The sequence below is a fragment of the Lytechinus pictus genome, chromosome 2, assembly GCF_037042905.1.
Source record: "Lytechinus pictus isolate F3 Inbred chromosome 2, Lp3.0, whole genome shotgun sequence".
NCBI lineage: Eukaryota > Metazoa > Echinodermata > Echinoidea > Temnopleuroida > Toxopneustidae > Lytechinus > Lytechinus pictus.
The window spans coordinates 7485907-7513324 of NC_087246.1; the positions used below are offsets into that span (position 1 = coordinate 7485907).

A 27418-nucleotide genomic window follows, 5' to 3' on the forward strand; every position below is an offset into this window, starting at 1 on the left:
ACATTTTTATTACAAAAATAAAAAATGCGTATAAAAAAGAGACAGTTTTGAAAAGTCTACAAAAAAATTGTTTCAAATTATGATATCTATATTTTGATGTTAATAGATACCCTGAAATCTTATCTTTGAAATGCAATTAAAAAAAATAAATTTTGTTAATGCTTGAGCAAACACGGGACGTTTCTGTCGGGGGTTGAAAAAGAGGCTTTCGCCAGAATGGCAGAATATGAGTAATATGATGATCAGACTTCTTGCTGATTACCGGACTCCCTCCCCTCCCTCTCAACCTTTTTATTATCTGTGCCATAATTTTCAAATTATACTGTCAAACTTTATTTACAAATTTATTTATTTACTTAAATTATTTTTTTTTCAATTAAACCTCTTTACTTTTGAATTTTCCCTCATTAGTAAGAAAAGAAGACCGTTTTGTCAACCCAAGCAATAAGATTTGCGTTATTAATTGGGAAAACTTGTAATTATTCAAATCCTTTTATTATGCGAAACAAATTATGTTATGGTACCTTTAAGAGACTTGATTCCATTTTTCAAGGGGTGATTGATACCTTGACTAAGTTTGATTATACGCTTGACAGGAGGAGACTCTTGTCTTTCAATGGCAACGGTGTATTGAGTCAATTTTGAAGGAGCTAGATATATGGCAGATCGGGAAAATGTATCAAAAAGTTGTGAGCGAGCGAAGCGAGCACGCAAATTTCCCCCTTTTTTATAACAATATCAAATTTGTGATAGATTTTGACATAATATTCAGAAAATAATATCATATTTTACTCTCTATCTTTACTTTTTATTTCCTTTCTACTTTTTTCTTGGTCATGATTTTTTTTTATTCAGGGGGGGGGGGGTATCCCCGAGCGCCCACCCATTCGTATGCACACAATGAAAGGATTTGAAAAACAAATACAAGCTCTCCCATACTTCGGTTGAAAAAAAATTGCTTAAAGAAGGAATATCAAAAGAGAACATATTAAAAAGAAACAACAACAGAACAATTCAAGTAAATAAGTAGATTTGAAAATGAATTTTGATCGCATAATTTGAAAAATATGGCAAAGTTAATGAAAAGGTAAAGAGGAAGTTTGCTGATTAGCAAGAAGTCTGATCATCATATTTATCATTTTATGCCACTTTGGCGCAAGCCTCCTATTCAACCCCAGACAAAAACATTCCGTGTTTGCTCAAGCATGAACGAAACTAATTTTTTAATGGCATTTGAAAGATAAGACTTCAGAGCAACTATTCACACCAAAATGTAGACATCAAAATTTGAAAAAAAAATTATAGACTTTTCAAATCTGGCCCGTTTTTTATACACTCTGTATATGCTCGAGGGGGCCCAGTATGGTGCGTGTGGCAAGAAGTAGCTGAATATAAGTCCCAAGCGAGCGAAGCGAGCGAGATAAAAACAAACGGAATGCCTCTGGCTGTCTCACCTGCATCACGCGATTCAAATATTCCAGCAGTGGTGACTAGTACTATAAGTACTATAAAATAATTATTCACAAAAACACCATCCATATAATGATACAATACTACGTCCATTGACATTTCACCTACAACTTGTCAGTGATACCCCTATATCCACATTTTATACACTATATCTATACAATTTGAAAGTTATGACAGCAATCTAATAATTACCTCTAAAATGGCAAAAGTTCAATGACCTTAAAATGACCTATGACTTAAGTCATGTGACCTGAAACTCACATGAGATGTTCAGTGATACTTGATGACTCTAATGTCTAAGTTTCATGAATCAGATTCATAAACTTTCATAGTTATAATGGTAATTCAACAGATGCCCCATTGTGGCGAAAGTTCATTGACCCTAAATGACCTTTGGACTTAATGTGACCTGAATCTTACACAGGATATTCAGTGATACTCGATTCCTATTATGTCCAAGTTTCATGAACCAGATCTATAAACTGTCAAAGTTATGATGGTAAATCAACAGATACCCCCAATTTGGCCAAAGTTCATTGACTCTAAGTGACCTTTGACCTTGGTCATGTGACGTGAAACTCAAGCAGGATATTTAGTAATACTCGATTAAACTTATGTCCAAGTTTCATGAACTAGGTCTATATATTTTCTAAGTTATGGTGGCATTTCAAAAACTTAACCTTAGGTTAAGGTTTTGATGTTGATTCCCCCAACATGGTCTAAATTCATTGACCCTAATGACCTTTGACCTTAGTCATGTGACCTGAAACTCACGTAGAATTTTTAGTAATACTTGATTAACCTTATGGTCAAGTTTCATGAACTAGGTCTATATACTTTCTAGGTTATGCTGTCATTTCACAAACTTAAGCTTCGGTTAAGATTTGGTTATGGTGACATTTCAAAAACTTAACCTTAGGTTAAGGTTTTGATGTTGATTCCCCCAACATGGTCTAAGTTTATTGACCCTAATAACATTTGACCTTAGTCAAGTGACCTAAAACTCCGGTAGAATGTTTAGTAACACTTGATTAACCTTATAGCCAAGTTTCATGAACTAGGTCCATATATTTTCTAGGTTATGATGTCACTTCACAAACTTAACCTTCGGTTAAGATTTGGTGTTGACCCCGCCGCCGTCGGAAAAGCGGCGCCTGTAGTCCCACTCTGCTGTGCAGGTGAGACAAAAATCACCTTTTCATGAGAATCTAACATGAAGAGAGATTTTTGGAGAGATATCCAGAAAAAATATAATACACTTTTCCTTTTCTTTTCTTTCCTACTTTTTTTTGGTTGTAAAACTTTTTTTGGGGCCATGGTCCAAATTCATCCATTCAACAGTGCTATGTGGGTGGGGTCCGGGGCGGAGCCCCCGAACCTATTGATATTAAAGCCATTTTAAGCCTTACAGATGGCCATTAGTTTTAATCAAATTGCGTGTATATTTATATAGGTTTCACACAACATATAAATTCAATGCAGTTGTGTACCATAATCATCCAAATATTTTGAAGGGGCACACCAAAGTAAATGTTGGAAAATTTGTAAAAAGTCGCCAGCGAGCGAAGCGAGCCAGAGAGGAAAATGGCATTTTGAAATGAAATTCTAATTATATGATTGATTTTACATCATAGCAAATATCATGTCATATATATATTTTTCATTCATCTAATTTAGTTGCCTCCTTTATTTTTTATTTCCTTGGCTGTGGAACCACCACCCCCCCCCCGGTACGCCAGTGTTTCAACGCAATGTTTAATGCAGGAAGGGCCCATACAGGGACCGTTAGAGAGCACACAGTTCACGGGGTCTTGGACAGAACCCCCGGTAGCTTTGGAGATTTAGGAAGTTATGATATCATCGACTTTCATAAAACAAATCCCGGTAACTAAGTTTAGAATCAGTGGCGTTGCTAGGAGTTCATTTTAGGGGACGGTGGTGAGCACGCGAATCGTGCGAAACACATACTGCGCGCACGAAACGTCTCTCTAGGGGTGGGGGTGCAGGGTGGGGGTGTTTCTGCTACTTACAGTATAAACTTACGATGCCTTATTCACTGACACTACCTAATCGTTGACTCTACTCATTTAACGTTTATTTTTATGGTAATTCTGCTTCTTGATCTTGTGCATTTAATGTTCAACGAGAAAACTGGAAGTATCATGGAAATACTTACACCTGGAACAATTGAACCTTCATTATGAGCAATATTATCTTAGCATTTTTTTTTTCATTGAAACAGAATAATAAGAAGAACAAGAAGGTGAAAATTCTAAAGAAAAGAACGTAAATTAATTTCTCACTCAAATAGAAGTGCCGGTTTAAATCAGTTTTCCTCCGGGAAGCCTGTCCTCGGGAGAATTGTCACTCGGGGGAGTTTTCATTGGGGAGTTGTCATGGGGGAGTCGCCCTCCGGAGGAGTAGTCTTCTCGGGGAGTTGTCCTAAAACCCATTTTTCTATTGTTGTTGTTACTATTTTTGTTATCATGATAACTGCTGCAGCAGTAGTAGAATTAGAAGTCGTAGTAGTAGCTGCTGAAGTAGTTTTAGTAGTAGTCAGGGGCGGATCCAGCCTTCGCCAATAGGGGGGGGAATTTTTTTCAGCCATATTTTTCCCGATCGGCCGCACGAAGATGATTTGCCGGGATTTTTCGTTTCTTTCCAGGGGTAGACCTAATACTTTTTAGTCACTTCTTTAGCTTTAGTCTTATGAATAGATATGTAATACGATAATCCTTATTTATAAAATGCGAGCGCGAAGCGCGAGCTAATTTCTCTTGAAATCTTTTGTATTTTTCCTAAGATTGATGGCAAAAAGAAGCTGCTGAAAACTGCTTATCTAAAAAAAGAGCCAATGGAGTAAATTAGAGAGTCAAAAGGGGCCTAAGCTTTCGATCCTAGCAGAATCTTCGTCGGAGGCAAAATGACAAACATATAAAGTGGAACAACCATAATATAGACCACAGGCATTCAACAACAACGCTAGAAACAAAGGATTTTTCCTAAAATTATGAAAATTCTGGGCAATGTTTGTTGAAAAAGATGTTTATGCAAATGGATAATTACTACGAACGTGAAGCGCGAGCAGAAATGAACTGATGGAAAAGGTACTGTTGAAGACTGCTTACAGTTGGCCATGAAGACGTTACATATTACATGTTACATATAATTTAAAAATCAAATAATTCGAGCGCGAAGCGCGAGCTGATTTTTGTTTGACATTTTTACGTAAGGAAAAGAAATTCTAAGCACTTTTTGTAACTTAAACAGAGTAGGTATATAACTAAACAATAACGAAACTGATGCGAGCGCGAAGCGTGAGCGGAAAATTTCGAGATTTAGCCCCCCGAACGAGACACTCTATTCAAGTTTTGTAAATCATGAAAAGGATGGGTAAGTGGGGATCTTGAATTCCTTACATTGATAATGCGAGCACAAAGTGCGAGCAGAAAACTTTTTATATTGTGATCTCAAACTGGATAATGATTTCAATAGAGAGCAAGTTGACTATCTAAAAAACGTGCGCGCGCGTATTCCATACTTTACTAGTTATACAGTGCGTCCCACAAAAAACGAAACCGAGATTTAGCGTTGATTTATCATAACTTAATAAAAAAAAATAGACAAAAGATATACCAACGTAAAGCGTAGAATCTCTTCTTTCATCTAATACTACTTAGATTATTCCTTATTCATTTATGAGTGAGCAAAAACAATTCGAAGAAAGGATGTCAAAAACTCATTTGGCGGGGGTATCTGAATTTTAAACAGAGAGTCACATGACTAAAAAGTTCAATATTGGCTTTTTGATTTGATACCTTAATCACAGAAAATGGTCAAGAAATACAAAAGTTATGATCCCTCGAAACAATGCTTGTGTTTCCATAATTTCATTAAATAAACGTGTTTTCACCTGTTTCCCACAGTAGCAATCGCACGGTAACAAAAGACTTAATGCATGGCTGATCGTCAACAAAACGGAGTGTCGAGTGAGTCTGGACACTAGCCTGTAAAACCTCTTCATTTCATGAAATTATTGAAAATCAGGCCTTGTTTCAAATAACCAGAACTTTCTTATTTCTTGACAATTTTCTTTAATTGAGGTATCAAATGAAATAGCAGATATTGAACTTTTTAGGCATGTGATTTTCTTTTTTAAATTCAGATAGGCCCCGCCAAATGACTTTTTGGTATCCCCTCTTCAAATTGTCTTTGCTCACTCATGCGTGAATGAGGAATAATCTAAGTAATTTCAGATGAAGAAGAGATTCTAAGCTTTACAATGGTAGGTCATTTATCTATTGTATTTGTGATTAAGTTATGATAAATCATCGATAAATCTCGGTTTCGTTTTTTCTGTGACGCACTGTATAGCCCTAGAATCTAAGCATTCTAAATAAATCTTTCATGAAAATCAAAGCGAGCGCGAAGCGCGTGAGATTAAACTATTTGACATTTGATATTCCGATCTGAAAAAGAGTCAATTTCAACAGTATTATTTCAAGCACTTTGTAGGAAAATTGTGAGGTGGATAAAGAGCTGATATTTTTAATTATTATTACTTTAAGTTTTAATATAGGACCGGTGCATCCTTAGACATGTATATGAAAATGACTATCTTGCTATTCCTCTTGCTAAGTGCGAGACGAAACAAAAGGGACACTTTAATTATTATATTAATATCTTATTCATTAATGCCTATAAATGAGGGCGCGAAATCTGATGATATTTTTGCCTAAAAACTGGACATCTCAAACACTTTTGTCATTATAAATTGGATGCATCAAGTTAATATATTTTAATCATTAATGTGAGTGGAAATCGCGAATTTTTTATAAACTCAAGTTAATATATTTTAATCATTAATGTGAGTGGAAATCGCGAATTTTTTATAAACTGTCCTGAAAAAAGGATTTTAAGTAGCTTGTTGTATAATCAATATTGAGACATACATAACTCACCAATCATGATGCGAGCGTGCAGCGCTAGCTGATACGTTTTGACAATCAGAACTGAAAAGTGATACTTTGAAAACTTTATGGAATACACGAAAATAATAGGTACCTAATAAATCAATATTTGCGAGCGCGTAGCACGATCGAAAAATTTTAGTATTCAGCAATTCAGACCAAAAAATGACATTTTTACAGAGCACTTCTTAAAAACAATTTGTAAATCACACAAAATAATGAAAGTTCGATTTCCGAGGTGAAATATGTTTTGTACATTGACTTCCAAACTTGATATTAAAACTCCATATTATACAAGATATGAAAATCACCTAATGCGAGCGCGAGTGAGAATTTAATATAGTGACCCAAAAGATTCTTTTTATTTTCCAAGTCTTCCCCTTATCTTATTTTATTCATTCGTCTTCCTCCTCTTCTTTTGTTGTTCTCTTTATTTACCCTTTTTTATTCTGTCTTTGCTTTTTTTCTTTCTCCGCCAATAAGGGGGAGGGGGCCATGGATCCGCCTATGTTAGATTTAGCAATTACATTATCATTTCTGTTTTTATCATCATTATTATTACTATCATTTATGTCCTTAACATTATTCGGCGTTTTTGTTTTGCCTTGTTTCATTTTGTCTCCTTTGTTTCATTCATCACTTTAGTTTATTCAATCATTTTTTTATACCGACACTCTAAATAAATGGGTGAATACTTTTCTAAAACCAGACAACGTTTTATTTAAAGGTATGTCTCTGAAATCCACATGAAAAAAAAATGGTAGATGAGGTAAATTATTAAAAAAAGACCGTAAAAGGGAAGGAAAATAAATAAATAGAAGCGCCGAGTTCGCCTAGAGCATAGAGAAAAGACGTAGACAAAAAATCACGAAGAAAAAAGAGGCGAAATTATTTAGGAATAAGATGTTAACATAATTATATAAAGAGAACGGAGAAGGAGAGAGAGAGAGGGGATTCAAGAGGAACGATAGGAGAAATTGAAAGTAAAAAGAGCTGTGAGAAAATTACAGAGGAAAAAAACTTGGAAGAATATCCAATTTATTTGAATGTGCTCAGTGTCTATCAGTGTGTGGGATGAGTGTGTGCGTTTCTCTGCAAAATATGGTTAGGATATTTTTATTTTAAAAAATCTTGAAATTTGCAACAGCTCACTTCGGATGCGGCGCCACTGTATTTGGGTTCGTCAGTCTAAAATTTTGATGTAACTTTTTTTTTGTTTCACCTCGGTTGTATAGATTTCTTTAGAGACTATGGCATGATTTCGTTAGACGATGAAGTGAAAATGGGGATGGGGTATCCGATTTAGTAGTTCATTATGAAAGGCATTTTTGCAAACTATCCCAAATCTAATAGTACTCCCGCAGAAGCTGAAATGTTATCTAAAAATCTATATTAAAAAGGAATCTATTAATTCAATTAAAAAATGGTCTTTATTGATAATCAAACATGTTAACAATCATACATGAGAAAACAGCAAGAGCTGGAAAAAATCATGTTTACAAGTTTGTGTTGGCACATTATTAAATACATAGTAAAAACCACAGTAAAATGCATTTAAAAAGGCTATACATTTAAAAGTTAATGCAATTTAAATAAAGCATAAAAGGTACTGAATGAATGAATGTAACATGATAATTGCATACTTGAAGGAGAGGAGTATGAGGCGCCGAATGTACCAATATTATATAGAACAATTATTTGTTATATAATCATTATTTATTAAATAATAACTATTATTTATATATAATTTACATTTTATTTGTAAATAACTACTATTATATAAAATATCATTTCTAATTATTTATATATAATTCCAAGTAATACTTCATTATTTGTAAATAATAATAGTTCGACATTCCATTATTTATAAATAATGATTATTTGTTTTTCATTATTTATAAATAATGATTATTTGTTTTTCATTATTTATAAATAATGATTATTTGTTTTTCATTATTTATAAATAATGATTATTTGTTTTTCATTATTTACAAATAATGATTATTTGTTTTTCATTATTTATAAATAATGATTATTTGTTTTTCATTATTTATAAATAATGATTATTTGTTTTTCATTATTTATAAATAATTTGTTGAGTTTTCCATTATTTATAAATAATGATTATTTGTTAAATAATGAAAACGTCTACTTCATTATTTATAAATAATCATTACTTATATACAAATAACCATTATTTATTAAATAATGCCATTATTTATTATATAATGCCATTATTTATTATATAATGCCATTATTTATTATATAATGCCATTATTTATTAAATAATGGAAAACTCGCTATAACATGCAAATGTGGGACCGCCCATGATATGAATATTCATGATGCGATTTCCTTTTTCGTGATTTTTCTTCACAAATTTTTGTCCATTTCCTCTTCATAATGACATTTCTTGAAGCAATTTTCTAGGGATATGGTCTGATTGTAATATTCTTTATTTTCTATATAACTTCGTCTTCGTAGAAATATCAAAAAGTGTAATTTTATACGATTTTTCCTACAGTTCACAATCCCCATAGGCGCGCGTGTATCGTAGGGACAACCGGTGAATCGACGGAGTGCTCTTCATCGAAATACTACGTTGGTTGGTCCCCGGCAGTGGCGGGCGGAATTTAGCCTGAATCCTCGATGGAAGTCGATCAAGTGCATATGAGCTGAGAGAGTGAAATATCAGTGTACTTGTACAGGCCCTTCTACTTTTTATAAATATTTCTTGTTGCTTTTTTTGTTAAGTTAATTTTTCCTGGTGTAGAGATAAGTTTCAGTTCTAATAATGCACTTCAAATACATTTTGGAGTGTCTGTTTGAGGCGTTTGGGGCGATTTCACCCTGGCCCCAAAATGCTCGCAACGACAATACGGGGGCATGATGACCCCTAAATTTTTTAAAACTTATTTTTCTATTGAAAATTATCACAAAATTCACCAAAAGTGTGCACGAAAGCCTTCGTATTTCACTTTTAAAACTCCAAAAAGTGCCCAAATGACAAGCTTGGTCGCTTCGCTGTGTCGCTTTCAACTTGAGAACGTTTACGCGTCTGCTTCCCCCCCCCCCCTCCTCCGAAAGAAATTCTGTATACGGCCATGCTCTAAAGAGCCTGGCACATTGATTTATGTATACTTTCATTTTCATTATTTTTATCTCATTATCAACATGGCCTTACGCAGAATTTTTTCCAGGGGGGCCGGGGCCGGAGCATGACGCGCGTAAACTTTCTCAAAAAAATCTTGAAAGCGAGACAGCCACGGGACCAAGCCCAAATGACAAGCTTGGTCGCTTCGCTGTCTCGCTTTCAACTTGAGAACGTTTACGCGCGTCTGCCCGGCCCACCCCCCGAAAGAAATTCTGTGAACGGCCATGCTCAAAAGAGCATATATGGCACATTGATTTATATGTACTTTTCATTTTCATTATTTTTATCACATTATCATCATGGCCTTACACAGAATTTTTACCGGGGGGGGGGGGGGAGCAGCTAGGACGCGCGTAAACTTTCTCATAAAAATCTTGAAAAAGCGAAGCGACCAAGCTTATCATTTGAGCTTGGTCGCGTCGCTGTTTCGCTTTCAAGATTTTTTTGAGAAAGTTTACGCGCGTCATGCTCCGGCCCCGGCCCCCCTGGAAAAAATTCTGCGTAAGGCCATGTTGATAATGAGATAAAAATAATGAAAATGAAAGTATACATAAATCAATGTGCCAGGCTCTTTAGAGCATGGCCGTATACAGAATTTCTTTCGGAGGAGGGGGGGGGGGGGGGGGGGAAGCAGACGCGTAAACGTTCTCAAGTTGAAAGCGACACAGCGAAGCGACCAAGCTTGTCATTTGGGCACTTTTTGGAGTTTTAAAAGTGAAATACGAAGGCTTTCGTGCACACTTTTGGTGAATTTTGTGATAATTTTCAATAGAAAAATAAGTTTTAAAAAATTTAGGGGTCATCATGCCCCCGTATTGTCGTTGCGAGCATTTTGGGGCCAGGGTGAAATCGCCCCAAACGCCTCAAACAGACACTCCAAAATGTATTTGAAGTGCATTATTAGAACTGAAACTTATCTCTACACCAGGAAAAATTAACTTAACAAAAAAAGCAACAAGAAATATTTATAAAAAGTAGAAGGGCCTGTACAAGTACACTGATATTTCACTCTCTCAGCTCATATGCACTTGATCGACTTCCATCGAGGATTCAGGCTAAATTCCGCCCGCCACTGCCGGGGACCAACCAACGTAGTATTTCGATGAAGAGCACTCCGTCGATTCACCGGTTGTCCCTACGATACACGCGCGCCTATGGGGATTGTGAACTGTAGGAAAAATCGTATAAAATTACACTTTTTGATATTTCTACGAAGACGAAGTTATATAGAAAATAAAGAATATTACAATCAGACCATATCCCTAGAAAATTGCTTCAAGAAATGTCATTATGAAGAGGAAATGGACAAAAATTTGTGAAGAAAAATCACGAAAAAGGAAATCGCATCATGAATATTCATATCATGGGCGGTCCCACATTAGCATGCATGTTATAGCGAGTTTTCCATTATTTAATAAATAATGGCATTATATAATAAATAATGGCATTATATAATAAATAATGGCATTATATAATAAATAATGGCATTATTTAATAAATAATGGTTATTTGTATATAAGTAATGATTATTTATAAATAATGAAGTAGACGTTTTCATTATTTAACAAATAATCATTATTTATAAATAATGGAAAACTCAACAAATTATTTATAAATAATGAAAAACAAATAATCATTATTTATAAATAATGAAAAACAAATAATCATTATTTATAAATAATGAAAAACAAATAATCATTATTTGTAAATAATGAAAAACAAATAATCATTATTTATAAATAATGAAAAACAAATAATCATTATTTATAAATAATGAAAAACAAATAATCATTATTTATAAATAATGAAAAACAAATAATCATTATTTATAAATAATGAAAAACAAATAATCATTATTTATAAATAATGGAATGTCGAACTATTATTATTTACAAATAATGAAGTATTACTTGGAATTATATATAAATAATTAGAAATGATATTTTATATAATAGTAGTTATTTACAAATAAAATGTAAATTATATATAAATAATAGTTATTATTTAATAAATAATGATTATATAACAAATAATTGTTCTATATAATATTGGTACATTCGGCGCCTCATAGAGGAGACTGACACTTATTTAAATGACAAAAATAACTTTATGGTGGGGTGGGGATGACCATTTTGCATTGCCTTTCCTAGTCTACACACTCATCTTTTGTTGAGTATGTCAACCAAAAAAGGCAATGGACTGTTTTTAAATCTTGTTGTTCATATTGGAAATTGTTGATAGTTGTTTGTACGACGAAGATATATGTTTGTATGTTTTTTTTGAGGTAGCCATGTCTGACACAAAGGATGAGTTGAAAGTGATTTTGCAATTTTTTTACACAGTGTCAGTCTTCTCTCCCCAAGTGTTGGTATATTACATACCTGACATACACTTGTGTATGTGATATAATTATGTCCTAAGATAATTTTACAAACTCTCCGTTTTATTCTTTCAATAGTATTATTTTGTTTTGCTGTAAGACTGCTATGAAAAACTAGAGCACAATATTCTAAAATTGGTCGTATATAACCCATATTGTCACTAAATCCTTCAAAGGTAAGTTGAAATTTTTCAGTTTCCTTAACATACATAATTTTCTATTGCACCTTTTAACCAAGTCATCGACATGTAAATTCCATTTCAAATTAGATTTTATGATAACTCCAAGAATTTTGATACTTTCTACATTACATAAGGCAGAGTTATTAATGGCAAGAACCTCAGAAGTGATGGGGTTTTTCATAAAAGTAATATAGAAGGTAAAACACTTTGAAGGATTGAGTGACATATTATTTGATTGTGACCACGATTGCACTGAATTAAGTACTGATTGTAATTGCGAAGTGTCGGTTGATTTACGACACTGTACTAAAGACAAATCATCAACATATTTAAAATAGTGTATAGGAATATTTTCACATAAATTATTTACCATAATTAAAAAAAGGATTGGGCCAAGTCGTGTCCCTTGGGGCACACCGGCATGATTAACTTTGATATCAGAAAAGATTCCATGATATAATGTACATTGCTTGCGATATTCCAAAAAACTTACAATCCAATTTATGATCCATGGTTTTATGTGCATATTAATCATTTTTTGAATTAGAATATTGTGATCCAGGCGATCAAACGCCTTTCTAAAATCTGTACATACAACAGTGGACACAGATTTTTTGTTTTCTGCATTGTCATAGAGATGATGTAATAGACCAACAAGATAATGTGATGTAGACAATCCTGGTCTGTTACCGAACTGGTGCATATCAATTTGTTTCTCAATGTCTTTCAATAACCATTGAGCCATATAAGATTCGGCGAGCTTATCAAAATGTGAAGTTAAAGCTATATAGGACGTAAATTATTGATGCAAGGAGGGTGAGATTTTGGAATGGGAGTTACTTGACCGAATTTCCACTGTGAAGGTACTATTCCTTGTCTAAAAGATATATTGAGTATCCTAGTAACCGGTACACTCAATTCACATGCAAATAATACGAATGGAGAGATCGTCTCTGACAGATGCTTTGTGTAATTGTAATTTACGCAATTTACAATAGACTTGCCAACAACTGATCTCAGGACTTTCAAACTGAGAAGGTTAAAAAGCTGGTAATGATCCTCTATTTAGAGGAGAAAGATCAGAAGCAATTGACACAAAAAATCGTTGATTGCATTAGCTGCTTGTTTATCATATTGATCATCTTCAATGTCAATACCAGGAATCGTGATTGGAATATTGTCTTGATTACAATTTGTAAGTATTTTAATATGTCTATACCAGGCTGAAGGATTATTAATTTTTCCTTTTTTATACGAGTGTTGTAATAATTAGTTTTTGCAGCAGAGATAGCTTGAGCAATTTTATTTCTTAAATGTCTCCAAAGAGTGTCATTTTGTTTTTTAAAAGCCTTTTGTCGGTCAAGTATAAGTGATTTGATAAAAGGTGTTATCCAAGGTTTATCAGTCTGACTATTTTTTACTCTTGCGAAGGTAAGTATAAATCAAGTTTATTTTTTATGCTATCGATCAACCTGGTATACATTATTGATAAATCAGATGTATTTAAAAAGACTTCTTCCCATGTTTGTGCTGTCAACCATTGTCCATTGTCCAAACAACCTTAAAACACTGTCCGTTAAGGGACGTACAATTCTAATTTTCTTATCAATAATTCTTTTAGAAATATTAGAAGGATACCAAATAACACAGTTATGGTCGCTTCGGCTGACTGGCGGGAGAATAAAAACATTTTCATAAAATTCAGAAAAGTTTGTAAAAATCTTATCAAGTATATTGTGCCCTCTTGTTGGTTTATTTACAACTTGTTTAAACATGTCATCATTTAGTATTTCTTGTAAATTCAGATCATTAAAATCACCAAGCACAGTTATCCCTACATCAGGGTATTTCACAAGTAAAGAATCAATTGTTGAGATAACTTGATCTGTATAATCAGCCTCATTAGGGCTTCTTGGAGGAAAATATAGTACACATAAAATGATACTTGAAATTTTCCTGTGTAAATGAGGGGGTCTTAACATAACCCATATTGCTACAATATTCTGTGGTACTTTAATGTCAGTTAAAAGACGAGGATGAAATTCATGCTTGGCAAGCAGAGCTACCCCACCTCCTTGTCGATTTTTACGTGGTCTAGAAAAAGTTGCGAAACCATCTAAATGTAATAACTCAAGAGGTGAAACTTCATTTTCCCAGGTTTCTGTCAATGCTACTATATCAACAAAATTTTCATTTTCAATGATTTCAAGCTCATCCAATTTGTTGTTGATCGATCTTGGATCAGTCAAGAAAAATTTAGGTAAAAAATATCCACTGGTTTCACTTCTATGCAATTTAATTTGACGAAGATTGGATAAATAAATTAACATGAACTCCATTTTTGGACCGATATTTAATTCTCGAACGAACGATAACTGGAATTGTGCATTGATCATCATTACAAGCAATTTCAGGTGTTGAAAGATGAACCGGTTCCCGCCCTATTGCCATGATTGCGATCAGGGTTTTTCTCTTTCCTGCTCGTTTGCCACGATATGAGATATTTTTATCCTATTTTGCGAAATAAAGATTGAATTGAATATGAAGAGGTTCCCGTTGAATACCAAGATCTTTGATGATTTTCCATGTTGTATGTGGTAGATGTAGTGATTGTTTATTTGTGTTCTGTAAGCCATATAATTCAGAAGAAGAATAATGATATTGATGATTGTCCCTCGTGACGTTAGCTGGACCGGGGTTAGGCTTTATATCACCGCATATCAAGAGTTCAATTTAAAATGATGAGTTGCTGTTACTGTAGTACGGAATACGGAATACATACAAGTATTTATGGTGAAACAGTTTAGATGTTGGAACCCAATTCGGCTTGTAACTTTGTAGAGAGCAGACATGTTGGTAAAAGTGTTGATTTCTGCACACACATAATAACATACAAACAAATGAAATGCTCACCACCGGCTTCATGCTGCATAAAACACAACAGCACTGGTCTATTAATGAATTGCTGAATGAATGAATGAATGAATTAACAAAATGATCAATTATATTTACCAATTGATTACACCCTCGAAGCACACACACACAAAAAAACACCACCTCCCTCCCCCAAAAGAGGGGGAACGTGAGCGAGAAAATAAAAAGGTATAGGAGAACGTTAGACGAGCGAGAGCAGACAGGGAATAGTTCAAGGGATCGCCACAGCTGCAAAAAAGCAAAAAATGCAAAAAGGGTCCATATAGGGGCCCGTTATAGAGCCCTTTAAATGTTACAGATGAAGAGCCCTTACTGCACGGGGTCTTGACTCTTGGACAGAGCCCCCGGTAGCTTTGGAGATTTAGCAAATTTATGATAGACTTTCATACGAAATTATGTTATATACCATCCATTTTTCTTCCCGCTCGTTATCTTCAATCCTCAGCAGCCCGGTAGTAATATCTTGTCCATTCTCTTTATTTTCCAATTTAAATTTTGCCTCATTCCATTCTATCTTCATTTCCCGCTTTTCTTTGCCCTTTTTTTAATCATGCTAATGTATTTATATATCGGGGAAATTTATTTTTTCTTACATGTTCTTCTTTCCTTCCTTTTCCCAAGTTCTTTCCGTTTTCCCTTTTTATGTTTTTTTTTCTTAGTTTTCTATTCTTTCCTTTTCCCCTTCCTTTTCCCCTTTCCTCTTTTTTCTTTTCCTTTCCTTTTCTTTCTTTCTCCCCCTTTTTTCTTTTTCCCGTTTTTTAATTTTCCCGTTGAACTCGGCCAAGGGGGGGGGGGGGGGGGCAGCTTGCCCCCCTGCCCCCGGCCTGTTACTCCACTGGAAGAGTGGATGCAGACAAGGAACGATTCAAAGAAACGTCCGAGCTTCCGCAATTAAAACCACCATCTCTGCGTTAACAGGCAGAGAACGTGAGAAGAGCAGGCCGGAGCGGGCAAGGAACAATTCGAAGAAAACGTCGGAGCTTCCGTGCTTTGGGCGGGAGGGGGAAAACTCCTCTTAAAATATGGATCACCTTTCGTGTGCTCATTATTAATTTCATCTTACACTTCGCGTGCTCACCACCGCCCCCTAAAATGAAATCCTGTAGCAAAGCCACTGATTCTAGACTTTATATTAACCGGGATTTTTTTGCTCTACCCCCCCTCCGAAAACAGGCAGAGGACGTATTAAGATGAGCGACAGCAGATAAGAACAAATTCAAAGGAACGTCGGACATTCCGTGCTTCTCGCGGGTAGGTACACTCCCTTCCCTGCACCCCCCCGGAACGTGCTTCCCGAGCTACTGCAACCTAAACTGAAATCCTAGTTATGCCACTAATTCTAGACGGAATTACTGGGAATTATTGGCGCTGCCCCCCCCCCTCTGATAACAGGCACCTGTTATGCCGCTGCAACGAGGCGCCTTAAATCACTCGACCGCGGCAACCGATGAAGGGAAACAAGATGAATGCCTCTGGCCGTCTCACCTGCATCACGCGATTCAATATACATGTACATGTAGCAGCATATAGCAGCACTATAACTCGCACAAGATGTTCAGTGATACTTGGTTACTCTTATTTCCACGTTTTATAAACTAGACCAATACACTTACATGTATAGAGATATGATGGTAATTCAACAAATACCCCCAACGTGGCCAAAGTTCATTGACCTTACATGACCTTTGACCTTGATCATGTGACCTGAAACTCACACAGGATGTTCAGTGATACTTGATTACTCTTATGTCCAAGTTTCAAGAGTAAGATCCAACAACTTTCCAAGTTATAATGGTAATTAAACAGATACCCCCATTATGGCCAAAGTTCATTGACCTTTGACCTTGGTCATGTGACCTAAAATGCGCACAAAATGTTCAGTGATACTTGATTACTCTTATGTCCAAGTTTTATGAATTAGACCAACACACTTTCAAAGTTATGGCGGTAATTCAACAAATACCCCAATTCAGCCAAAGTTCATTGACCCTGAGTGACCTTTGACCTTGGTCATGTGACGTGAAACTCATGCAGGATGTTCAGTAATACTTGATTACTATTATGTCCAAGTTTCATGAATCAGATCCATAAACTTTTAAAGTTATGATGGTAATTCAACAGATACACCCAATTCGGCCAAAGTTCATTGACCATAAATGACCATTGACCATGGTCATGTGACATGAAACTCAGGCAGGATGTTCAGTAATACTTGATTGACCTTATGGCCAAGTTTCATGAATCAAATCCATAAACTTTTAAAGTTATGATGGTATATCTACAGATACCCCCAATTCGGCGAAAGTTCATTGACCCTAAATGACCATTGGCCTTGGTCATGTGACGTGAAACTCATGCAGGATGTTCAGTGATACTTGATTAAAGGAGAATGAAACTCTTGGAGCAAGTTAGCTTTTGTGAAAGCAGAAAAATCAAAGAATAAGATCAACAAAAGTTTGAGTAAAATAGGACTAGCAATAAAAGAGTTATGAGCATTTGATTGTCTAGATCACTAATGCTATGGAGATCCTCCCATTGGCAATGCGACCAAGATCTGTGATGTCACACACGTACAACTCTCCCATTTGGACACTGAAAATATACCCCAAAACATCTCTTTTTGCTCATTATAATCATAATGACAAACGATTCATCAATGATATAATGTTGTGAAACCTCTGTACTTGTCATCTCATAAAGAGAACACCTCACCTTGTGATAGACTCTATAAAAGTGAGAATATAAGTGGAATAAGTACTAAAGTAATGAGGGAGTTGTACGTGTGTGATATCACAGATCTTGGTCGCATTGCCGATGGGAGGATCTACATGGCACTAGTGATCTCAATATTCAAATGCTCATAACTTTCTTATTATTCATTCAATCTTCCTCAAACTTCCAACAACATGTTTCTTTGATTTTTCTCTTTGATATGGATTCAGCTGGTTTCAAGGGTTTCATTCTCCTTTAACCTTATGTATAAGTTTTATGAACTAAGTCCATATATTTTCTAAGTTATGATGACATTTCAAAAACTTAACCTTAGGTTAAGATTTTGATGTTGATTCCCCCAACATGGTCTAAGTTCATTGACCATAAATGACCATTGACCATGGTCATGTGACATGAAACTCAGGCAGGATGTTCAGTAATACTTGATTGACCTTATGGCCAAGTTTCATGAACTAGGACCATATACTTTCTAAGTTATGCTGTCATTTCAAAAACTTAACCTCAGGTTAAGATTTGGTGTTGACGCCGCCGCCGCCGTCGCCGCCGCCGCCGTCGGAAAAGCGGCGCCTATAGTCTCACTCTGCTATGCAGGTGAGACAAAAATCGTTCTCGCGGGATATCGGTCTTGCGGGCATTCGGTCTCGCGGGCCCTCGGTCTCGCGGAGCCTCGGTCTAGCGGACCCTCGGTCTGTCACCAGTACGCCTCCGCGCCATCGCATCCTTTTCCACCCCCGATTTTCCAGAACACCCATCCACCCGCCCTTCATTCCAACCATCAACGTACAACCTCACACCATGGACCTATGAAGAGATTGACTATCAACGCGAGCATTTCTTTGGTCCAATGATAGTCACCGTCGCTTGGTTATGCGCATCTTAATGAGAACATACAGGTGTTTTAACAATAGCAATTACCATGACTACCAAGACGTATCTCTGATCACCCAAAGACGGAACAGTTTCCCGGTCTTGATTTTTGTTGGCTGATACCCTGTTCCAGCATGTGCCTTTCAGTCAACATGCTTCATATTTGGAGCAGCAAACTTGAAAAGCAGACGATCTTTATGATATATAATATGATATTATTCGATCCGCTAACTCCCGCTCACACATAACACGGTCTATAAATGTTATAGAAAGTTGGGAAAATTAAATTTTAAATGGTAAACAATCAATCACAATATTGCCTCTATATTACAATATGAAGACATTTCCCCAAATAAAACACATGGAACTAAGATTACCAAATGTAAAAAGAACTGCACATCGATTTTCCATGATTTAAGTGATTTGTTGTCTATTGCGCATATAATTTGTGAAATATAAATGTCCAGTCACGAACTGCTTCCGTCCCTTCTCACGGTGACGATCATTGAACCAAAGAAGACTAGTATGAAGAGAATGTTATTCAGAGGACAATTACAGTCACATCTCATTGAATTCATTAGGTAAGCGATGAATGTCCATCTCTCCATAGGTCCATGCTCACACCAAGACAACGATTGACTCCTCCCGCGACGCGTTTCGGTCTCCATGGAAACAGAGCCTACGCATCAGTAGTCCGCGCCACGCCCACCATGTACGGAAGATGTTGCGAATACTGGGGAGTGTTTCATCAACATTTTTTGTCCGACAAGTTGTCAGATCTGACATCTTTCCTTGATTTTGATTGGCTGAGAAGCAGTGTTACTATGGCAACTGTCGGATAAAACAGGACTTGTCAGATGAAACGTCCGACAAGTCCTTTCTTGAAACGCCCCCCCTGGTCTCACGCGCGTTAAACATTCCCATAGACTTGTGTGTTAAAATGGCACTTAACAAAAATTCATAAAAAATAAATGTGAAATTAGAGGGTCGAATGTTTACTACCTTTGGATCTGACATTCCATATCTGACCAGAGAAGGGTATCGTAGCCAGCTCATTTTAAAAATAAATCGCCATTTATGAAGATAACTATGATGGGATCAAATTCATCAATTGGAACAGTAAAATAGCCCCAATTCTTCCGCCAGTAAAAATAGTGCCAAATCATTGATATACTATCTTCCCAATTTGGGCAAAGGAAGTTCAGTGGTTACCATTCAAGAATCAGTTTTAGATTTTGAATCATATTCATACATTTTTGTCAATCAGCAATATCAAATTGAAAAATTTCGAATGGGTTGGGTCGAACGAATATCTTTAGCCCTCCTGATGTAATTAGGCTCATGGCACCTACTGCGGCGAACCAAATCATAGGGCTCACACATGTCGACACGGAATCCGGCTCCAATGTCGCCGATGTAATCAGCTGGGACATAAAGAAAAGTATTGCACTTATTAGAAAATCGGCCAAGAAGAGAGTGCTAATGATGGACACTCACCTGTGCACCTTGACGAACCAAATTCTTTAACAAGTACTCCACGTTTTGAACAAGATGATAATTATCAAAGTAATCTGAAATGTATATCGTTAAAGGCAATGAGTGTTTCAAACAAAATCGATGAAATAAGAACAATTATTGAACATGTTAAACCTAATGTTTTTTGTATCACTGAAACTCATTCATGCCCGGAAATTTCATCCTCTGAGATATTTCCCCAAAATTTTAAGGTAATACGTAGTGATAGAAATAGACATGGTGGAGGGTTTCTCATCGCGTACCAAGATAGTTTGTCGATAATCCATAGAGAAGACCTCGAGACTAACTGTGAAATTATCTGGTGCAAAATATTATTCAAAGATACAAAATCTATTCTTCTCAGAGTTTATTATACACCCCCAAATAGTAAAATAGAAATTGTACATGAACTTGATAAATCTATGTCTTTAATAACACATAATGGTAAGAAAATATGCAATGTTATTTTAACAGGAGACTTTAATTTACCAAGTTTGAAGTGGGTTAACGGATATAATGTTCCATCCGAAAACTCTGAGTTAACAAAATGTTTTATATCAATACTTGGAAATAATTTTCTTTATCAGCATGTGAACCAACCGACAAGGATTACAGATAAGACTTGTAACATACTTGATTTTACTTCTCATCCATCAGATGTGTCTAATGTTGATGTCATTCCTGGTATAAGTGACCATGAGGCTATAACTTTAGATATTTGTTGTATGAGGAAAGGTGAATTAAAAGAGAAACATACGTATTTTTATTCTAAAGTTAATTTTAATAATTTTAGAAAAGATTTGCAAAGCATACTATTTTCTGAGAAAAACAGAGATGTAAAGGAATTTTGGCAGTTTATCAAATCCACTGTAAAAAGATATGTGATGCAAATGTACCTCATGGTAATTTAAAAAGAAGATCTAATGTTCCATGGGTAGGTAAAGACTTATGGAAATTATTGAGAAAAAGAAATATATCCTTCAAGAAAGCCAAAGAACAAATAAGAAAACCCATTGGGAAAATATAGACTTTTGGGAAAGGAAGTAAAGAAGAAAGTGAAAGTAAATTATGTAAATTATTTGCGAAATGATATATGTAGTAATCTAAAACATAGTCCTAAACGTTTTTGGAACTTTATTAAATCTAGAAAATGTGATCGTGGTACGATAGATTGTTTAAATGTAAACGGCACAATTATAACAGAAGACCAACAAAAAGCTGACGTTTTTAATGAACAATTTAATCAAATATTCAGTAATCGTTTAAGTCAACACCAACCTAAATTAAAAAGTAATGTTCCTATTATGGATGATGTTCAGTGTACCGAAGCAGAAGTTTTAAAGCTGTTAAAGAATTTAGATGTATCAAAAGCGCAAGGACCCGATGGATTAGCACCACGCTTGTTGAAAGAAGGTGCAAAACAATTGGCACCCTGCTCTTTGCAAGCTCTTTAACATGTCTTTGTCATCAGGTGTATTGCCAGATGATTGGCAAAGGCCTAATATATGCCCACTGTATAAAAAGAGTAACAAACAGGACCCTAGTAATTATCGCCCGATATCCCTTACATCAGTTACATGCAAAATCTTAGAACGTATCATTTGTAAACATCTTATTGAACACTTTAACAAAAATAACATATTATGTGACAATCAACATGGTTTCCGTCAAAAGAGAAGTTGTGAAATACAACTTACAGAAGCAATTAATGATTGGAGTTATAATATGGAGTCTGGTTCAACCGTCCATATTGCTTTTCTTGATTTTGCAAAGGCATTTGACAGCGTGCCTCACGATCTTTTAAGAACAAAACTTGAAATGTACCGTGTTACGTTTCACAATTTAGAATGGATCATGAATTTTTTACAGAATCGATATCAAAGAGTAGTTATAAATGGCGAATGTTCTTCATGGTCCAAAGTTAAATCAGGTGTTCCTCAAGGAGCAGTCTTAGGTCCGGTATTGTTTTTATGCTTTATAAATGATATGCCTAATAATATTTTATCAACTATTCGATTATATGCGGACGATTGTATATTATACCTCCCAATCTTTAACATAGATGATTGTAAAACGTTACAACACGATTTAGAAGTTTTAAGGTCTGAAGCGTGGATGCTCGATTTTAATGTATCTAAGTGTGAAATTATGAATATGTCACGAAAACATCACGATATAACATATATGTATTCTATTAATGGACAGGAATTATCAAATGTAAAATGTGAAAAATATTTAGGTCTTTTAATATACGATTCTCTAAATTGGAACGACCATTGCAAGGTTTTATATACAAAATATAACAGGATTATGGGAATCATCAGAAGGAATTTGGTTAATTGCCCAAAATCTATTTTGAAATGTCTTAATGCCTGAACAGACTATAATATGAAATCATTTTATCCTCAAACAATCAATGAGTGGAATCAACTCCCTGAAATAGTAATTAATATACCATCTCTCAGTACATTTAAATCGTCCCTGTTGAAACATCTCCAATTAGACATTTGAGTTACTTATTTCAAGCAATCGTAGTATTTTGAAGAATTATCAATAATGTTGGACTAAAGGGTAACCTTTGAAATCATATTTTAGGTCTTCTGCACCAAAGTGATAACACTTGAGTTTGTATTTATTTTTTTCCTGGACTTACATGCACGGCCTTCTCATGGCAAATCGTTCCTCTATTATTCAAATTTGAAGCACACTTTGGATCCCCAATATTGTACTCAATTCATTAAAGGGGAAATTCAAACTGACATAACGTTCATTGTAAAAAAACCGAAAATAATTGAAATGATATTGGTGAGGGTTTTAGGGAATCCATCAAGGATTTAAAAAGCTTATAGAATTTTAATGGTGACGTCATTTGCGAGCAATTCTTCCCATATATGGTGTCATAAAAAATATCAATGAAATGTAATTTTCTAAAAAAAAATTAAACGGTTTTTATTGTACCTTAAGTATATCAATATGCAAATCCTTTCACATCCGCTCCTGAACATTTTCTTTTAGCAATCACGAACCACTGATTAGAAAAATAGAAAAGTATAGATTTTGGTGCATAAAATACGGGGTAGCTGCTGCTGCTCGTATATGACGTAACATATCAAAAACTCAAACTTCTAATAACTTTCTTAATCTTTGACGAGGTTTCTGCAAACTTTCACTTATTTTTGCTATATTTACGTAAATCATTTGTCAGGGTGAACTTCCCCTTAAAAAAACATCGATAGAATGTGCATTTTGTAATATTTGTAAAAACATCGATATAATGTGAATTTTGTATTATTTGTGGGGCCAGGCTCGATTAGCACTTTTGCTATTTTCTGGTCCCATTTACCATTGTATTTTTATACATGTGTAACTGTTATGCAATTTTTTTTATAACCTGTAAACATGTGAATATTGTTGGTAAATAAATAAATCAAATCAAAATAGTACCTGACAAACGCCTATAAATCTAAATCCTGATTCGCTACACATTTCCAAATTCATCCGGTAACCGTTACCATAGAAACTAGTTAAGGAACCTGACATTCACTTGGACTAGCTGCAATGAGAATTGCTCTGAATAACTTATCACTAAATGCTATTGTCATGTACATGTGCGATTCTTATCAGCCTTTGCGTAATAAAAGAAGTTTTAAGGTAATTTTATGAATTTTGCCTCTATTTCCGTTTTTTCTGTTTTGTATTGTTGATGAAGTTGTTGTGATAGTCATACCAGACTCAGAAGTAGCCGAGACAAGCAAGCAGTAGGCAAATACCAAAGCAGAGAAAACCCCGACATCAAATTAGATACGTGGGACAATAACGTAAACAAAAGCGAGATTGGACACAACCCGAGCAAGAAAAATGGCTTGTAAAAATATATTTCGGACAAGCCCCCATATGTCATATCAGGGAGGGGAGCTTAACTTAAGAAAATACTCTTCCTGTGGCCTGTTTCACTAAGCGCTAAGATGCGTCTTAAGCATCCATAAGTCCGGTTATAGGACTTAGTGTAAGATGCATCTTAGCGGGAGTTTCACAAAGACCACTAAGACGTGTACCGTACTTAGTACCCATTTAACTAAGTTGCATACAGAGCGTAGCCTACGTCTCGTCTCGACGAGACGTAGGAACTGTTCTTAGTGTAATGTCCTTGCTTCTTTTTCTAGGCGATTCCTAGTTTTTTTTAGGAAAATGCATATTGTTATTATTCATTTTTATGAATTGCCCAACATCATGTCATTGCCTGTCTGTACACTACCAAATATGTTTATAGTAGAGGGGGGGGGGGGGTAATGAGCACTATTTTTTGTACTCAACACCCCCCTCCTAATTAATTATTAAATCGGCCGCGATTCGTCGATACAAATACAACTTCCATCACAAACTTCCACTGCATACATTTCACTATCAATATTTTACTTCTATGTTGTCTTAAGAAAAAGGTTAATACCATACCACTAGCGTACCTATGGGGGCAGGGGGCACTCTGCCCCCCCTGACGAGTGACAACCCATGCAAAAACGTGTCTTTGCCCCCCCTAACGGGCTTGAAAAACCTTTTTTGCCCCCCTGACGAGCTTGAAGACCTTGAATGCCCCCCCCCCCCCCCTGACGAGCTTGAAGACCTTCTTTTTTTTTTTTGCTTGTCAATTTTTTTCTGGTACGAAATCCTTTATTTGTGATCGAAGACTTTTTTTTTGCTTGTCAATTTTTTTGGCGGACGGTTTTGCCCCCCCCCCCCCTGTGAAAAATCCTAGGTACGCCACTTACCATACCTTCCCCATTATTCTACAGTAGTCAAAATTATGTTAAAGTGACAAAATTCCTCCTCCTTTCACTTTTTACTTTTAGTCGCAGACGAAAACTTGCGGGAAATTACTACTTTTAATCTTCACACAAGGTTGAAGGTCACGAAATTAGGCTTCGTAGACTCAAAATCGAGACGTTTCATCGTTGAAGACGCGTCGCACACAGGACTTAGTAAAGAACTGTTTAGTGGAACTGACGCACCAACAGGACGTCAGTAAGACCCGTCTTAGTGTATGACGCGTCGCAGCGACACTAAGTCCCGTTACACTAAGTACTGTTTAGTGAAATAGGCCACAGGATAGAAGAGGCACAACCTTGTTTTTTTATATATACAATATTTTTTTATGATTTCTTGTCAATTCGAGGGTGCTGATCACGAATCTGGATGATGCCACTCGTGTAACCTTGAGTATTTTCCGCAAATTGGCAAAATCCAATATGGCCGCCCAAATATGCAAATTACCCATGAAAATCATAAAATTGTCCGCACATTGGCTGTGAAATGCATGAATTTGTGTGGCAGGAGTGAAATAGAATCTTAAAAAATAAATTTTGACAAAATATTTATTTTCCTGATATTCAAAATGGCCGCCATAGGCCATTGTATACATCATTATGTACAATATGAATAGGGAAAACTAATTTTCACAAAAATGAGCACTAAACTGCAAAACTCGCGATGTATGAACGAAGTAATGCATGCAAATCGAGATAATATCATTTAGTATGTCATTTATGGCAACATTGCTGTATTTTTATATCTTAAAATAGCCGCCACTGGCACAAACAGTATTGCGTACAATGGCAATGGGGGCCAAAAAATTCACAAGAGTGATCACGAAAATGCTTATTATGAAGATCAAACGAGTCGAATACTGACTAAAAACATAATTGTTAAAGAAATATATCATTAATATGCCATGCATGTGATGAGTATTGTATTTCGATATTCAAAATGGCTGCCAAATGTCCTAAAAGTATTATGCACAATGATAAATGGGAGAATAGAAATCACAAGAGTGAGCACTAAAATGCATATATATGTGATAAATTAATTGGATACTGTCTAAAAACGTATTTTCTAACGAAATATATCATTCAGGTTTCAATTTTGTGTTAAATACTGTATTTTTACTTTCAAAGTGGCCGTCATCGACATTAACTGTATTATGTACAATGCAAAGTGGGAAACCAATGTTCACAGGAGTGAGCACCATAAATGCACGTAATAGTGATCTATGAGTAAAAAATTGTCTGAAAGCATAATTTATATTAAGATATACCATTTATTCTGCCAGTTAGGTGGTAAATACCGTTATCTTAAAGTCAAAATGTCCGCTACAAGCCCTTACAGTATTATGCACAATATGAATGGGAAGAAATCATTTCAACAGAATTTGGCTTTGCTTGGTCAAAACATGGACCTATCAAAATAATGGTGATGTATGAGTGGAATATTTTTGAAATCATGATTTATAACAAAATATATCATATCTTATATAATTTAGGTGATAAATACTGTGTTGTAACATTCAAAATGGCTGCCATATCCCCTTTTTGTAAACGTTATTTTGTCTCCACCCAAATTTTACATGTATATCACACGATAAGTGCATATGGTGGCCATTTTCAATTTAAAAATGCGGCATTTATCACCTTAATTACACATTATTATGATATATCTCGTTAGAAACCATTATTTTAGACAATAATTCACCCTTACATCACAATTCACAATTATTTGCAATATTAAGAGTCAAGCAAAGCCGAATTCTGTCAAAATTAGATGTCCCATGTTACAATGTACATAATACTTTTAGGACCTATGGCAGCCATTTTGGATTTCAAAGTACAGCATTTATTACCTCCACCATGTCCACAACCAAAATATGTGATGCATGTAGATAGATATAATGTTTAAGACAATATTTTTACTCATATATCACAGTTATATGCAATTTATGAGTCTCACTCTTGTGAAAACTAGTTTCCCTGTTTGCATGTTACATAACTTAGTTAGGGCTTGTAGAGGTTATTTTAAATGTCAAAATACAGTATTTATCACCTATATGGAAGAAGGAATGCGATAATTCAGAAAAAAACGTTTTCAAATAACGACTTACTCATACAACAGGATTATAATTATGGATGTCATAGTCATGCAAGCAAATCAAAATTCTTACAAAATATGTCCCAATTTACATTGTAAAAAATACTGTTAGGGCCTTTAGGGGCCATTTTGAATTTCATAATACAGTATTTATCTCATGCATGACAAAAGAAATGATATGTCTTGCTATAAAACATGTTGTCAGAGAATATTTTACTCGTAGATCACAGTTACATGCATTTTAAGTTTCTTACTCGTGTGAAAATTAGTTTCTCCATTTGCATTGTACATGATGGCG

General features: G+C 35.2%; 1 protein-coding gene across 1 annotated transcript in view; it reads right to left on the bottom strand.

Moving 5' to 3' along the window:
• The window catches only part of LOC135156326 (uncharacterized), a 60775-nt gene that overhangs the window by 12196 nt on the left and 21161 nt on the right, over positions 1-27418 (bottom strand). The window lies entirely within an intron of this gene.